The sequence below is a fragment of the Nomascus leucogenys genome, chromosome 7b (assembly GCF_006542625.1).
Source record: "Nomascus leucogenys isolate Asia chromosome 7b, Asia_NLE_v1, whole genome shotgun sequence".
NCBI classification, from domain to species: domain Eukaryota; kingdom Metazoa; phylum Chordata; class Mammalia; order Primates; family Hylobatidae; genus Nomascus; species Nomascus leucogenys.
The window spans coordinates 46152817-46168504 of record NC_044387.1 but is presented as its reverse complement, the minus strand read 5'-3'; positions in this window follow the sequence as shown (position 1 = coordinate 46168504).

Here is a 15688-nt window from a genome sequence, read left to right as displayed (position 1 = left end):
ATCCATCCTCCACCCATTCATCCTTTCGCCCATCCACCTGCCACTGATTTATCCATCCATCCATCCCTCCATCCATCCATCCATCCCTCCACTCATATACCTATCCATCCATCCATCTATCCATCCATCCATCCATCCATCCATCCACCCATCCATCCATCCATCCTTTCATTCATCCATCCACCTGCCCATCCACCTGCTCACTCATCCATTCATGTGTCCATCCATCTATCCATCCATTTACTCACCTGTCCATCTGTCTATTCATCCACTCATTCATCCATGCATCTATCCACCCGTCTGCTAATCCATCTGCTCATCCGTCCATCTACCCATCTATCCATTCATCCATCCCTCCCACCATTCATTCCTCCATTTGTCCACCTGTCCACCTACCATTCATCCACACAGCCATCTCTCTATGCACCCATCTGTTCATCCCCCATCTACTCACCCATCCATTTTCACCTACTCACTATTCATCCACCCACCTGTCCATTCACCCACCTATCTGTCCATATACTTATGTGTCTGTTCACTCATTCATTCACCCTCCATCCACCTGCCCATCTGGCCTTCTATCCTTTCCCTCAAAGCTGCCCCTTGTCCAGGGACAGGGCTGTCCTTACAGTCGCAGAGATGATTGGAGCCTGAGAGAGCCAAGGTGACTTATCTCACCTTGCAGAAGGTGCTGGCATTATTGCTTGCCCAGGACACCCTGCATCCCCTTGCTCTGGGCTTCACACTCCAGGAATGCCTTTCTCATGTCTGTGTTGCCTATACTTATTGTAGGTAAAGGAGAACCTCATGGCCGATGGTAGTTTGTTCACTTCCTCCCAGTCTATTGTGTGCACCTATTCTTTCTTCCAAGTCCACACTCTCTCTGGGCTTGTATGGCGTGCATTTCACTCACCACAGATGTCTCTTTGGGGCTGGTCCATGGTGTTACTCTCCCAGCATTGACTTAAACATTTCCGCACTGTTGGATAGTGTAGCTGTTTCCACCTTTTTGCAGTTATAAATATGCTGTGGTCATTATCTGAGCCGGCAAAGTGAGGTCCGCCCCTCTGAGTGTTTAATTAGCATAGATTCCAAGAGGGGGCATTCATGGGTTAAGCATCTCATGACTTGGGACACCCCTTGTCCGATGACAAAAACCTGGCCCTGTGATCCCTGCCCTCAGTGGAGGAGGGAGGGCCTTCCGTGGTGCCCGGCTGGAGGGGCTGGGATGTGTTCCCTGTAAGTCTGGTGGGTCTCACATGTAGGCAGAGTGGCGACAGGGCAGCCTGCTCTGTGGCACGTCCCAGGGCGTCCGGGTTGCCTTGTCTGCAGTTCGCTCACGTTGCTCTTGGTGTTGCTGCTTCAGATAAGTTCCTGTCGTGTTAATACTATTAATTTTTTGTCATGTTAGTGTCAAAAATTTACCCGCCTCATTGCTTGTCTTTTAGCTTGATGTTTTCCTTTGAGCCACCTGAGAATTTAGCTTCCACACAGTCAAAGTGAACTCATCCTTCCCTTTATTCTTGGAAAGTTCCTTCTCACCAGGGATTCGGTAAATATTTGCTTCTGTTTACTTCCTGTTCCTTTCATGGTTTAAGTTATTTTCTGTCAGCATCCACTTATTCCCCAGCCCACATCCGCAGGCCTCACACTCTAATTAAGAGGATGCCCTATGGCCGGGCGTGGTGGCTCACGCCTGTAATCCCAGCACTTTAGGAGCCCGAGGCAGGCCGATCACTTGAGGTCAGGAGTTGGAGACCAGCCTGGCCAACATGGTGAAACCCCGTCTCTACTGAAAATACAAAAATTAGCTGGGCATGGTGGTGTGTGCCTGTGATCCCAGCTACTGAGGAGGCTGAGGTAGGAGAATTGCTTGAACCCGGGAGGTGGAGATTGCAGGGAGCCGAGATCATGCCATTGCACTCCAGCCTGGGCAACAGAGTGAGACTCTGTCTCAAAAAAAAAAAAAAAAAGTAAAAAATAAGAGGACACCCTGTATCCCTCCCTCTCTCCCTCCCTACCCTTCCTTCCTTCCTTCCTTCCTTCCTTCCTTCCTTCCTTCCTTCCTTCCTTCCTTCCTTCCTTCCTCCCTTCCTTCCTTCCTTCCTTCCTTCCTTCCTTCCTTCCTTCCTTCCTTCCTTCCTTCCTTCTTCCCTTCCTCCCTCCCTCCCTCCCTTTCTTCCTCCCTTCCTGCCTAAACTTGTCTCAATAGCCTCAAGGCTGCAGCTAAGACCTGCCCCTGGCCTCAGTGACTTGGTTGCACACGTCTGCAAAACACAGAAGGCAGAAATTCAAGTCAGAGCTGAGGACTGGGGGTGGATGGGGGCCTGCTGGGGGGCTGGAGGAGAGAGTGGCAGGGTGAGCTGGGGACACTGGAAGACTCTTGCAGCTATGACTGATGATGGTGGGCAGGTGTAAGGGGTGACTTTTCGGGGGAGGCACATTTTGGCACTGGGTCACGTGCTCCAGCACCAGGAGCAGGGGTGCGGTAGCAGACGGAGGGGGCATAAGAGGGAGGTCAGCTGTCAGCCAGTCCCATCCAGCCCCTGCCCAGGTGACATCCTGCACACAGGGGCAATCAGGTCTTTGGGGATTGATAGAATTAGGCCCATGGAACGCGCATTTGATCGCTGTGAAGCCGCAACAATCTCGCTGCCACAGGGCAGAGGACGGTCTGAACTGAGCGTCCCCTCGGCTCCCTCACCGGCCTCCTGCACCAGCAGATGGTGCCTGATGTGGTGGCCAGCACTGGTGCCCCTTGCCCTCTGAGCAGCGGTACCATCGAAACCCATCTTCCGACAGCTCAGGGTCACTGCGGTGGAGTTTCCAGATGCCCTTGGCAGGGGCTGTGGGACTGCAGGGGAGACGGAGGTCTGGGCCCTACCATGTGGGGGCAGCATGCAGGAGGGGCCCATTCCTGCCCCCCGGCAATACAAGAAGCCTATGGGGGTGCCCAGGGGTCAGGGACCTGAGAGACGTGCTCACTGAGACCCAGCATGCTCACCCCCAGCTGACAGAGGGGGTAGTTCCCAAAGAGGGCCAGGCCCTCAGAGTGAGCTCCTGTCCTGAGATGAGCAAGGGAATATTCCTGGGACACTACAGAACTGTTACCAAGCCAGGCACAGATGCGGACCAGGCCCCTCGGCCTCTAAGACAAGGCCGGCCCATGGATGGAGCACGATGGCACTGCCCTTGGGCACAGACCCGACAATTGAGGAGATGGAGACACAGGCTTGGCTTGTCCCCAAGAAGAAAGAGGCACAGAAGCAGCTACAGAGTTTCTTGCTTCCCTGTTTGGGTTGCTGCTGGCTCAGCTACCAAAGCTGGCCACAGGAACAGAGGTCAAGGCCCAGAGGGAGGGAGGGGTTGGGTCTGCTTTGTCCAGGGCTGGCTGGCCCCAGGAGGGCCCTGAAGCTGCGGCAGAAGCAGGTACCAGATGGTCAGTGTAGCACTGTGGCTAGCACCCAAAACTGGACATGGGCTGGGAGCAGCCTGAGATGCAGGGCAGAGGACAGCAAGCCACGAGTCTGAATGGCCCCTGTTCTGGAGGCAGTGCTGGGAGGTGGAGGCTGGAGGGGGTGTCTCACAGAGCCTGGTCTGCTGAGACATAGGCTGGGACAGGCTGCTGGGCGTACTGTCCCTGGGAAGTGCAAGGTGGTGAGTCAGGAAGGCCCCAGGAGCAGGGTTGGGGCAGGAGCCAGTGAGCAGGGCAGGAGCCAGTGAGCAGGGCAGGACCCTCATCTGGAGGGGCTGGGGGAGGTCTCCAGCCTGGGATGGGGGTGTTCCCTGCACCAGCCCAGTGTTTCCGGTGCAGCAGCCACGTCATTATGGTTGGAATGTGACCCCATTAGCCCTGGGGCGGGGCTGTTCAACATCCTGAGGATTAATGATCTGAGGGAGGAGGGGCTGCACCGCTTCCCAGCAGGTTGAGCTAATTATCAGCCCCCATTAGCACTTGACCTGTGGCCGACATCCGCACGTGTCAACTCATTACTGCTAATTGCAGGGACTCAGTGACCTCTCTGAACTTCTGTCACCTCTGTCACGGCCCCTGCCCTGTGGAGGCCTGTGGAATGGGAAGTGGGGAGGGGAAGGAGAAGGGGGAGGAGTCAGCCAGAGCCTCCTGGCCAGGCCTGGAGTCACCCTGTCCTGCCACAGCTCTCATGGGTTTAGAGTGGGCCCTGGGGCAGAGGGTCTGCAAGGGTAGGGGTGGGTGGCTCTGCCGAGGGCGGTGTTCTGAGTGGGTCTCATTCCCTAGTCTGCCCAGCCTGGCCCCACCCCAGCTCTGCTGCCCTGTTACTTTGTCCCCCTGTGTTCACCTTCCACTTCCTGCCGGGGACACTCCAAGGCCTGCCAAGGTTGGAGCAGGGGTGGGACTCGGCCATTCAACAAACGCTTCCCTGGTTATGCAGGGCTGGGCCTCAGGGTGGGGCACTGACCTGGACCCTCCAAGACATCAGATTGTCCAACTGCTCAGTTTTCGTTGGGACAAGTGCCTCACCGAGGGTGAAGGGGGCTGTGAGTGCCCATCAGGGCAGCCTGGACAGGTCCCGCCTCTCACAGCTGTCCCACTCTCTGGAGCTGCCTCGGTGGCAGATGGTGCTGTCCTAGAAAGGTGAGGCTGGAGCTGTCTCTTCCACCAGGGGTGGCCAGGGACGCTTCCAGGGTCTTCCATGCAAGCCTCCAGGGTCACCCTGGGCGTGGCTGAGGGCATGCAGACCGCGCTGTGCCCCCCACCCCCCATGCCCGTCGCTTGCCTGGCATGCTCCTCAGCTGTCTTGCCCCGCAGAAGCCGTGTGGTCTCCCCTGTGAGCAGAATCGGGCTCCATGACCCTCCGGAGCAGCTCCAGGGACTCTCCCCAGGCACAGTTTTAAAGGGGGGCCCTGGGACCTGCCAGGTCCGCAGAAGTGGTCCTTGTAACTCTCCCTGGTGGCAGCCTCTTGTGCATTCTGACAGGGGCAGCCCCTCCTCATCACAGGGGCCCTGTGTGCCAGGCCCCAGCTGCGTTGCCGCTGAGTTATGGATTTAATAGCAGAGAAGCCTTGCAGGCCGCCTGTGCTGGCTTGGGAAACCAGGGCCCAGCCGGGGCCTGTCACGGTCCTGGTGCCGCCCTGCTCCCTGTCGGCGCCATGGAGCAAGCGGAGAGATTTATCTTCCCGGCTTTATGAGGTACTAACGGAGGAGGCTGAGAGGCAGGAGCTGAATAATTGATGGCCTTCTCTGGCTCAGGATCTGCTGAAAATGACAGGGCGCAAGGCAGAGGGGCTGAGAGTGCTGACCACAAAATGCTGAGAAGCCACTCCAGGGTGGTCACGGCCAGAAGGAGGACCCCCACTCAGGACGGGGTCACAGGCATTTGGGGCGAGTGTCAGAGGCTTCTGCCCTGGGTCATTCTAGGGGGCTGAGATCCCCAGAAGCTGGGCCTACAGGCCCACAGGGCTGGCTGGCTCACCCCCACTTCCCTCTCACATGCCTGTCATCACCGGTGCTTCAGCCCAGCAACCCCATGGCTCGTTGGCCCCGTCCACAGCCCCCACTGCCTCCTGTGTGCTGGGCGTGGGCCTCTGAGCTCTACTCTCAGCCTCCTTAGCCCCAGGAGACGAGTGGAGAACACGGGTTTAAAGTGGGGTGTGGTGCAGAGCAGGGAGGGCTGTAGCGCCCCCTCAGCCCCTCCTTTCCTAACAGCCTCAGCCTCCCCGCAGGAGAATCCCCCACCTGCTGGGCACATCTGGCCTCTCCCCAACATTCTGTCTCCAGCCAGGAGATCTCTACCCAGTGAAACAGTGAAACAGGAAGGGTTCCCTGGTCCCCCCTGCAGGGCGCAGGGCATGCAGCGGGGGAGTGGCTCGCTTTTTCTGGGCCCCGCTGCTCACACCTCTAGGGGAGCATACAGATGGGCAGGCTGTGGGGCTCTGACCCCACGGCAGTGTCTGGGGGTGAATGTTTACAGCTCTTGAAACCCCAGTGGGCGTGTGTTACCGGGTGGTCTTTTAGTCTAGCGGCCTGTAGGCAGCTGGTGAGAGTCAGCTCAATTAGACCCCTGCCTTATAACAAGGACAGAGGGATCTCTGTATCCCAGGGTTTCTTGCCTTGGTGTACCAAAAAATTGGATCACACGTGGGCTTGGAGAATGAGTGCAAGGTTTTATTGAGTGGAAGTAGCTCTCAGCAGATGGGGGAGCCAGAAGGGAGATGGTTTTCCCCTGGAGTCAAGCAACATCCTCGGGATGTCCAGCAGCTTGTCTTCTTCCACCAGTGTGTTCCTCTCGCCACCCAGCGGCTTGTGTCTCTGCCTTGCTAGGGTCTTGGGTTTTTATAGGCATAGGATGGAGGCATGGCAGGCCAGGGTGGTCTTGGGAAATGCAACATTTGGGCAGGAAATGCCTGTCCTCACCTAGGTTTGTGGGGGTGGAGCCCTAGGCAGGGACCACGCCCTCCTCTACGCAGCACTTCCCGTCCCTCCTTCTGTATCATTTAAAGGGACTACGCTTTTCCCTTCTCAGCACTTCCTTTCCCTATCAACAGGAGGCCAGGGACCGGCTGGACCCCTAGGAATCAGCTCCTACGGATAGGTGAGCCGGTACCCCAGGGCAAACACCTCCACTGGGCAGACCTGACTGCCCAGAGCTGGATTCTTTACTTGTAAAAGGGGCCATGAGTGACAGGCTTGGCCTGCTGTGCCTTGAGGAAAGGAGAGGCTAAAAATTCTGCCTTCCCTCCTAAAGCCAGCCAGGCTCTTTATGGTGGGGGAAGGAAGGATTTGTTTATTTGCACTCTTCTGAAATAAAAGTTCTCTATCCTCCCTCCTGGCTGGAGTTGGGAGGGCCCCATGGGTGGGCTCTGTGATGTGGCACAGTGTACCCAGGGCAGGGCTGGGAAGGGTGGGGTGCAGGGGCCTCCCTGGCTGCAGGGCCCACCCACCAGGTGCCTGGGCTTGCTTCGCTGAGCAGGCATGGGCTCCGGCCCCCCTCACTGTCCCTTCCAGGCCCAGCCTGTGTTCAGGGCCCAGGACAGGGTCTGGCCAGCAGACCCCAGGCCTCCGAGCCTTTCTCAGCCTCTGGAGTGAGTGTGACGATGAGCGCTCATGGAGCTTCCTGCGTGCTGGGCCCTGGGCTTCTGAGAGGGCCACCGGGTGGAGACTGAGTCACGAGGTGGAGGGCCAGTCCCAGGGACTCCAGGTGACCTCGTGTCGGCACCACACCCTTCTCCCATGGGCAGTCCTGTGTGCCCCTTCCGGGCCTTGGGCCCAGTGGCCTGTGGTCTGACCCCGTCCACTCCCGCTTGGTTGTCCCAGCAGCAGGAGCCCATGCTGGAGAAGGTGTTATGGGGCAGGTGGAGGGCCCAACTGACTCAGATCATCCCCCAAGTTTCTTTTCAATGAACACTTGTTTAGGGCAGTTTTTCCTCCTCAAATCCCCCTCACACAGGCAGACACCCTCTTGGCCCAGGGTAATCTGCTGAGCCTTTGCTCAAATATAGCAGCTTTGCTGCTTTCTAAACACAACTAATCCAATTTGGGATTTGGGGATTCGAGGTGGGCAGCACTGGGCCTCAGACGAGCCCCCATCACCCCAGACCCATGCAGGAAGAGCCAGGCAGGATGGGACCCTGGGGCCACCTGGTGGGCTCAGGGCCAGGGTGTCGCGATGTCCCCATCCTTCACACTACGGGGCTTCCTGGCTGCAGAGTTGGGGACTCAGCTGGGAATGCTGGCCATAGAGGCAGAGAGCCCCCATCCTCCTGGGCCAGCCCTGACCTGGCTTCTCCAGGGTGGCCCAGTGTGCCCTTCTGCCCTTCCCCCAGCCCCCACCGTCCACATCCCTCTATCTGCCCACCCTGGACAACAACCAGCACAGTGCAGTGTGGCCCTGCAGTGACACCAGCTGCAGAGAGGTCAGGCCCAGCATCCCCCATCTCCTAAAAGGCCAGCAGGTCCTGGGAACTGGTGGTGGGGTTTGGCTGTGGGGCCTCCATGCCCCGGGGGCCAGGGCAGACACTCCTTAGCCGGTAACCACTGCAGATTCCTCCCCTGGCCAGCACTCGGGGACCTCCCTGCCCCTGCCCCGTTCCCCTGCCCTGTTCCCCTGCCCCATTCCCCTGCCTTGCCTGCTGAGACATAGGGCTCCACGGGTCTCTCTCCTGGGGCCGGGCTGACTGTGGCCTGCGAGGGGCCCTCATCGTGTTGGGTTTTCCTGCCAGAGGCAGAAACCGCAAAATTACCTGGAACATACACGCCCCAAGTGACAGATTCAATTCAATTCCACAAATATTGACCTCGCATCTAATCCACTCGTTCTCCAGTGCCAGCTCATTCCTGAGGAGCCCAGCCTGGCAGCCGCAGATCCCATTTAATCCCAGCCCCACAATGTCACCAGCTCACGGCTTGGGAGCTGGGCTCATCCAGGCCCTGGCAGGTGGGGCCAGAGCTGGGCTCTGACCTCTGTATCCACACTTACCATCATGCAAAGTGCTGGGAAGGGGGGTGGGGAGTCACGGCAAGTTGAGGGTCCAGGCTTGCCCCAGCCCACCAAATGCTCGCCCTGGCTGCCCTGACCTAGCAGCTAATCTCTGCGGGGCACTGCGGCTACATGGTGACTCCAGCACCGAGACATTTATCAGAAATGGAACTGATGGATTAAAGTGGAACCAAGAGAATTGATTTTTCTCCCTGGGCACTTAAATGCTGCGCTTAATCAAGCGATCAACTCCGTGGGCAGGGTGGCTGTGGGGACAGAGGTGGGGGACAAGGGGGTGGTGGCCATGGTGGGGACTGAAAGGTGGCTATGGGGACAGATGAGGTGAGCCAGGTGGCCCTGGGGTCGAGCTCCAGCCCAGCCTCTGGCAAAGAGGCCCGTGTGCAGAAGTCCAGGTGTGATGCCCTCCCCCAACCGATTGTGTGATACCGGCCAGTCCTGTCCTGGCTGAGCCTCGGTGGCCTTGATGTAACCCTGTGGGGGCTGGTGGCAGGGACTGATTCACTCATTTGCTCATTCATTCATGCGTTTGACACACGCTGCAGCAAAGGAAAGGTGAGAGCAGCCACAGGCTGGCCAGGGATGATTCAGACTTCAGAAATGGAGCGTGCCCGCCCCTCCTCTTGTGAGGTCCAGCCTTGGTGTGTGTGGATTCCCAGGCACCCTCCAGGTCCACCCTCCACTCTGTAGTGCCCCGCCCACCTGTCCACATTCTCTGTTCTGTGGTTTCATTGCCATCCTTCTGCTCTGCGGCCAACTGGATGGCCCAAGCGGACTGAGTTGGGCAGGGTGGTCATACCTCATTCCTGTGGCTGGAGCCTGTGGCTGTGGTTGGAGGCCTGGTGGGCAGCTGAGGCAGCCTGGGTGGGCATGTCCCACTGGGACTTAAGCCCCTAGGTGGGCTGTCCGAAGTGGCTCCTGAGTGGCTGGGGTGTGGTGTCCTTCCAGCCTGGCTGTGGTGGCTGGGTGGTGTTAGAAGGCACCGAAGGAAGGGCAGGTGAATTCGTGCTGGACCTGGTCTCAGTGTCATGGGCCCCAGGAGCCCATGACATCACTGGCCTCTTGGACTGTGGGGATTAACCCTGTCACTGGACACCCCCAACACACCTCCTCCAAAAGAAAGGTGTTGGCACAAGTGAAACCCCTTGAGTGATGGCTGGGATTTCAAGCTCCAGACTGGTCCCCACTAGGAAGCTCTGGGTCTGGCTGGTGGAGCAATGTGTACCTGTGCCTCCGCGTCTCCCTGCATATGGCAGCCCTCCCAACAGGGCTCATGTGGGGTGCAGTGAAGCAGCAAAGCCCCCCACCCCACCCCACCCCAGACTAAACACAGGCTGTAGACCTGGCCCAGGGTGAGACAGGGCCCCTGTGGACCACCTACCCAGGTGGTTTGTTGTAGCCTCTCCCAGCTTTCGGTCCAGGTGGCCCAGGGAGGTAGCAGCCCTGACCCTTCCTGGCGATACCCTGATTGGTCATAGCGAAACACTGAGCTGGGAGAGCCAGGGTCACCCAGGGCTGAGCTCCTGGGGCAGCTCCCAGGAGCTGCAAGTGGACCTGGCACTAGGAAGGAGCAGTCCACTGAACACCTAGGCCAGGGCCCGGGACGGTGCCAGGCACCAGCTGAGGCCCTGCCAGGCCGGCCGCATCTTCACACTCAAGACCCCAAGCCCCAGCCACTCCTGGCTCTGAGCTCTGGGTGTCTCCAGGCAGAGGTGGCAGGGTGGGCCCCACCTTGCCCTGACTGTGCCACGGACTGGTGTGAAGAACTCTAAACTTCACTTACTCCCCCAAAGTAGAAGTGGCCTAGGACTGTGTGGTGGCTCCTGGTCTCCAGAGCCCTGCCAGGCTCCAGGGCAAGCGGGGAAGTCAGGCTTAGCTGCAGGGGAGCACCTGTCTGCACACCCCTTCCTGCCACGCTCCCTGCGGGGGTGCACCTGTCTGCACACCCCTTCCTGCCACACCCCCTGCGGGGGTGCACCTGTCTGCACACCCCTTCCTGCCACACCCCCTGCGGGGGAGCACCTGTCTGCACACCCCTTCCTGCCACGCTCCCTGTGGGGGTGCACCTGTCTGCACACCCCTTCCTGCCAGACTCCCTGCAGGGACCTCCGCCTGTTGTCCATGGTTCAGCTTGCTAGATTGGACAGCAGCTCCTACATTCAGAGCTCTGCCATCCCCAGCCCCAGGCCAGGCTCTCCCCACAGCCCGTTAGGCCCTGCGTCCCCTGACAACCAGGAGTTGGACAGGCCTGGCCCCTAGGCTGCCCCACACTATCACGAGGACCCCAGCTGGCTGAGTCCCATGTCCAGGCATACTTCCTCTGTCCCTGCAGCAGTGAGCACGTGGGACCATCATGGTGAGCATCATCTCCTTTGCCCCTTGGCCCACACTCGGGGACCTGGGTTCCCCAGGTGATGAGGGTGGCCCGCGGGGCCTGAGGTGGCCATGACAGCCAAACTCTCCCTGCCCCACAACTGGGTCACCTCTTCACCCTCCCGCAGCCCTTGGGAACCCAGCGAGCTCCTCACACTTGCTGCTTTGTAAGTGCTGGTAGTCCTTGGGTGCTGTCCGGGAGCTCCAAGACCTCCCTTCCGGAAGGCTGGGGCTTCCTGGTGGAAGACCCCCTCACCTCAGCTGTGGTGTAGGCCTGGGCTTCAGCCTGGGGACGGGGCAGCCCTCATGGGCAGCTGCTTCAGACTGGACCCCATGCGCTGGGGTGGCCAGGGCTGTGCATGGCAGGTTCAGGGCACAGGGTGCAGGGAAGGATGTGAGGGTGTGGGAGGGCTTCAGTGGGAGGCCCTGATGCTGAGCAGACACAGTACGGCCTGGTAAACAAGGCTCGTGTGCTGGGCACTCATGGATCTCAGCCATTCGGGCCTGGCCAACAGTCGGTGGGCTCAGGCCTGGGCAGGGGCTGGGGCGGGATTGAGCTGCCTCTGGCTGGGCCGTGGGCACTGCAGGTGGCTTGTCCGGACAGCCCTTTCCCTGGACGCCTCGTGCCCATGGCTCTAGCTGAAAACACAGCTGCTCTTCTCTACAGGCTTGTCCTCGGGTGGGTAGGGTGTGGGAGCTGCCTAGCCCTTCCTTTCCCAAGGGGTTGGGTGCCCCTGGCTGAGGAGGAGACCCTTATGGCTGGGTCTTGGTGGTGGTGAGAGCCTCCTGGAAGTTGACCAGCTGAGCTCCAGCAAGTCCATGCCTCCTGGGACAGGGCCTGGCCCCGATGAACCCTCAGCTGCCATCATCCTCAAAGTCGCAGCAGGCTGGATGCTGAAGGCACAGGGGGCCGCATGGACTGTGGCTGCAGCTCTCTCATTGTCATGGGGAGGGAATGGCCTGCAGCCCCATCTTGTTCCCTTCTCTTAACAGCCTCTCTCCAAAGATGGCCTGAGCTCCCATCCCCGCCCCCACAGGGCTCTTCCTGCACCTCCCAGGCCTCCTGGGAGGAGAGGTGGGCTGTGGCTGGAATGTGCCGCCCTCTCACCCTCCTGCCAGGACCACTGTGCTGGCTGCCTTGGTGGCCTGGAGGCCTGCAGAGCTGCCCAAGCGGGGGCTCCATGCGCAGCTCCCACTCCATGCTGTCCCTGGGGAGGCCCACACAGCACTGCCCCTCTGTCTCACTCCTGGTGCCCGGGCCCCAGTGATCCGCCTTGACCCTAGATGCTCAGACTTGCTAGCCCAGGGCCAGAGGGGCACTGGATGGGGCTTTGGAGAGGGGGCTTCCTAGGCTGGTGCTGGCCCAGCCTGCCCAGCCCTGCTCTGCTCGGCCCCCGCCTGTCTGGGTGCTGGGCCTGGCCTGATCCATGAAGCTTCTCCTATCGAGGTGTTTTCCAGGCCTTTGGAATCTTAGGAATGATTTGGTATGGGGAGGGGCCTTCTCCCCAGCCTGCTGTCTTATTTCTGTGCCCATTCCCCGCAGCCCGAGCTCCTGCCCCAGCACCTGCTTTTCCAACCTGTGTTCTGTCTTCCACCAGCGGACTCCAGCCTGGCTCCCACTGCCACGTGGCTGCCTGGCGCTTGCTCCACCCCGTGTCCTCCCGGGGTCCCAGTGAGGGCCCAGCCCCGCAGTGCACAGTCTCCGCAGCCACCGAGTAGGCGGCCAGCTGAGCAGAGGTGCCGGCCGGCTGCCAGCCCAGCACCCATCCTGCTGAAGTTGCTTCCGGCACGTGGCCGGCCCCAGGCTTCCCTGGGTGTTGGGGCAGACTTTGTGTCACTGGGGTGCAGGAAGGGCCCACGACCCCCACCCAACACGTGAGAGGGGCATTTGGCAGCCATGGGCAGGACACCACCTTCGAACATCAGCTAGGGGTCTGTGCAAAGGGCCTGAGTGAGAAACAAAAGACAAAATGGACCAAATGTGCTTGTGTGGCCGGGTGTGTGAATTGTGTGCAGGTGAGTGTGGAAAGATGTGTGAGCACAAGCCTGTCAGCGTACATGTGTGGGCGTGAGCATATGGGTGAGCATGCAAGTGTGTGTACATAAGTGAGTGAGCACGTGTGTGTGGACGTGCATATTATGTGTATGTGCATGTCTGCATATGTGTGAGTGCATGTTTGATGAGCATGTATGTGTGGGCACACGTGTGTGTGTCAGCGTGTGCTGACTGCCATGGATGAGCACATGGCTGAGTGTGGAAATGTGTGTGTGAGTGTACTGGCAGTCCAGGTTTTACACCCACACGGCTTTGCCTCCCCAGGAATCCGTTTTAATAGCAGAGTGGGCTGGAAGGGCTGGCCAGGCCCTGAGGCAGTTTTCAGGCCAGCAGTCCTTGGCTCCTCATATGCGGTGACAGCCCAGGAGGCTGGGGCCCTCGGAGTGCAGTCTTTGGACATGCGGGGTTGATGGATCCGTCATTACCAGCCTGGGAGCTGGGCATGGGCTCCGGGGCTGGAGGACACCCCTTACCATCCCTGGCCCTGGAGAGCCTGGCCCTCCTCTCGCCCCGAGATAACCTGCAGCCTCATGGGGAAAGGCACGCGGAGGTGGTGCCACATCCCCAGCCCCCACCCCTGCTTTGCCAATCCTGGATCCTGGCCTCCACCCGCCAAAGTCCACCATTGGCCACAGGATGTGGGTGCTGTGCTGTGTCCTTGAAAATCTGAAGATGAGAACAGCTCAGTGGGTGGGGGCGTTTCACACATTCAACACATGCCCTCACGCCTGTGGGTGTGTGGCGGGCTGGTTTACAGTTACGTGAGGATTTCAGACCCAAGGTGCAGAGCCTGCAGCTGAGCAGTGCCCAGGGAGGGCTGGGGAGGAAGGTCCCAGCCAGGAAAGTAGGGTGACTCTCCTCAGTGGCTGTGGTGTCCAGCTGGGATGATCAGGGCTGTGCCAGCCTGGTGCTCCTGGGGGACCCACAGCCGAGGTCCTGCATGCACTTGGCTGGCACGTGTGGTTCTGAAGGCCCCCGAGGAGGCCTGGCACATGCAGTTTGTTTGGGGACCCTCTCTGCTGCCCAGACACTGTCACAGACCCCACACCCAACTTTGCTGTTCTTCCCCCAAGTGAGGGGAGCTGCTCTTTCCAACTCGGATAGCCCCCCTGCACTGTGCAGCTCGCCCACCTCCCTCACAGCTATTCCAGCATCACTGGGCGGGTGCAGGAAGCCGGATGCAGCCGGTACCGTTGCTGTTTTTGGAAAAGAGAGGTTCAAGGCAGGGAGGGCCCAGCCTATGTTCCAGCAGGGTTGTCTGGCTGGGGGGGTCTGCACCTCGCCCCTGCACCCCCGGGTTCCTGGCTCCCCACCCCCGTGCACGAAGCCCTTCTTGCCTGGCAGGCCTGGGGGCCCCCGGCCGCCGTGCGCCCCACCGCGGGTGTGATTTGGCAGCAGCGTTCTCCTCGCCAGCTTGTTTCTCACATAGGGGATGTTTCCATTTTTACAGCAGAAAGAAACCAATTCCAAGCGCCTCAGCCACAGCCGGAGCGCGACGGCCCCCAGGGAGCTGCTGCCACGTCAGGTGCTTTGGGGGTGTGGGCTGCTCTGCCAGCCGTGGTCCTAATTGCTGTCACTCAGGGAGCCAGCTCTAGCCTGGGGCAGGCAGGAGCCATAAGGGGGGTCTCCAGGGCAGGCACTGGTCCCTGGGGGAATCCGAACCTCTGCCTGGATCTCCTGGCACCCCCTCCCCAGAGACCTGGAGGACCTCCCGACTTTGGGTGGGATGGGCCTGTGGTTCTGGAACAGGAGCTTTGCCTGTGGGACCCTCCCATGGGGGCGGGGTGTCCTCCATTAGCCCAGGTGGGTTTGAGCCCCACGCTGCTCCTTCCACCGCTCAGATTCCCGCCTGCAGGTCCCTGTCACGGGGCTGCTGTGAGGACCGACCAAGGTGACTGCCCATAGCCCCATGCCGGCATGGGGCACGGCTGCCTGGTGGCTCTGCTGTCACCCCCCGTGCTCTGACTCTGTGCTGTGGATTTGTGTCACCTGTGGACTTGGGTGGCATTGGGCACAGGGGCACGGTGTCCTCTGTCACTTCCCCACCTTGCTCGGGGCTGGTCTCCCAGGATGCTGAACCACTGAAGTGCCTCGAGGACTGTTAGAAAGATTTTCTTGGAAAGAAACATTTGCTACCAGGGCACAGAACAGCTCCTCGAGGTCTTGTAAACCAGTGTGGACTCGGCCCTGCTCCCAGACTTGGAGGAAAGGCAGAAAGGGCGGCAAGTCACACGCAGGGCAATTTTCAAAGAAAAGGGCACAACTTGTAGGAGGCAGGGGAAGGATTCCATTTCACCTGCAGTCACAGCCCTGCGTCTTCAGGGAATAGGGTGCTGTCTGGCGCTTCACATTATTAGTGCTGGAGGGCATCGCAGTCCTGGGGGAGGTCACTGCCAGCGTGGCAGCCCATAGGAAGTGGGAGGGTGAGATTCAAGGGCAAGGCTGGTGGTGGGTCCTGGCCCCTGACGAGGCAGGTGGATGCTGGACCTGCCTCCACCCTGCCCAGCAGGCTGGCCACCAGGGCATGTCCACAGACTCCAGACAAGAAGGAGAGAGTAAACTGAGGCACGTGGGGCCCAGGCCCTGGGCGCAAGGCTGGAGGCCTGAGATGGCATCCCATCAGCTGGAATCAGGATTGCCTCGATCTTTGATTCCTGAGACAGGAAGAGTGTGGCGGTGGCCACAGCAGGATCCCTGAGATCTTACACAGGTGAGGTGGTTGCAGAGGCACCACACGGGGCTGAGGCCTGAGGGTGCAGTGCCGGGTCTAGGTCGCCCTGAGAGT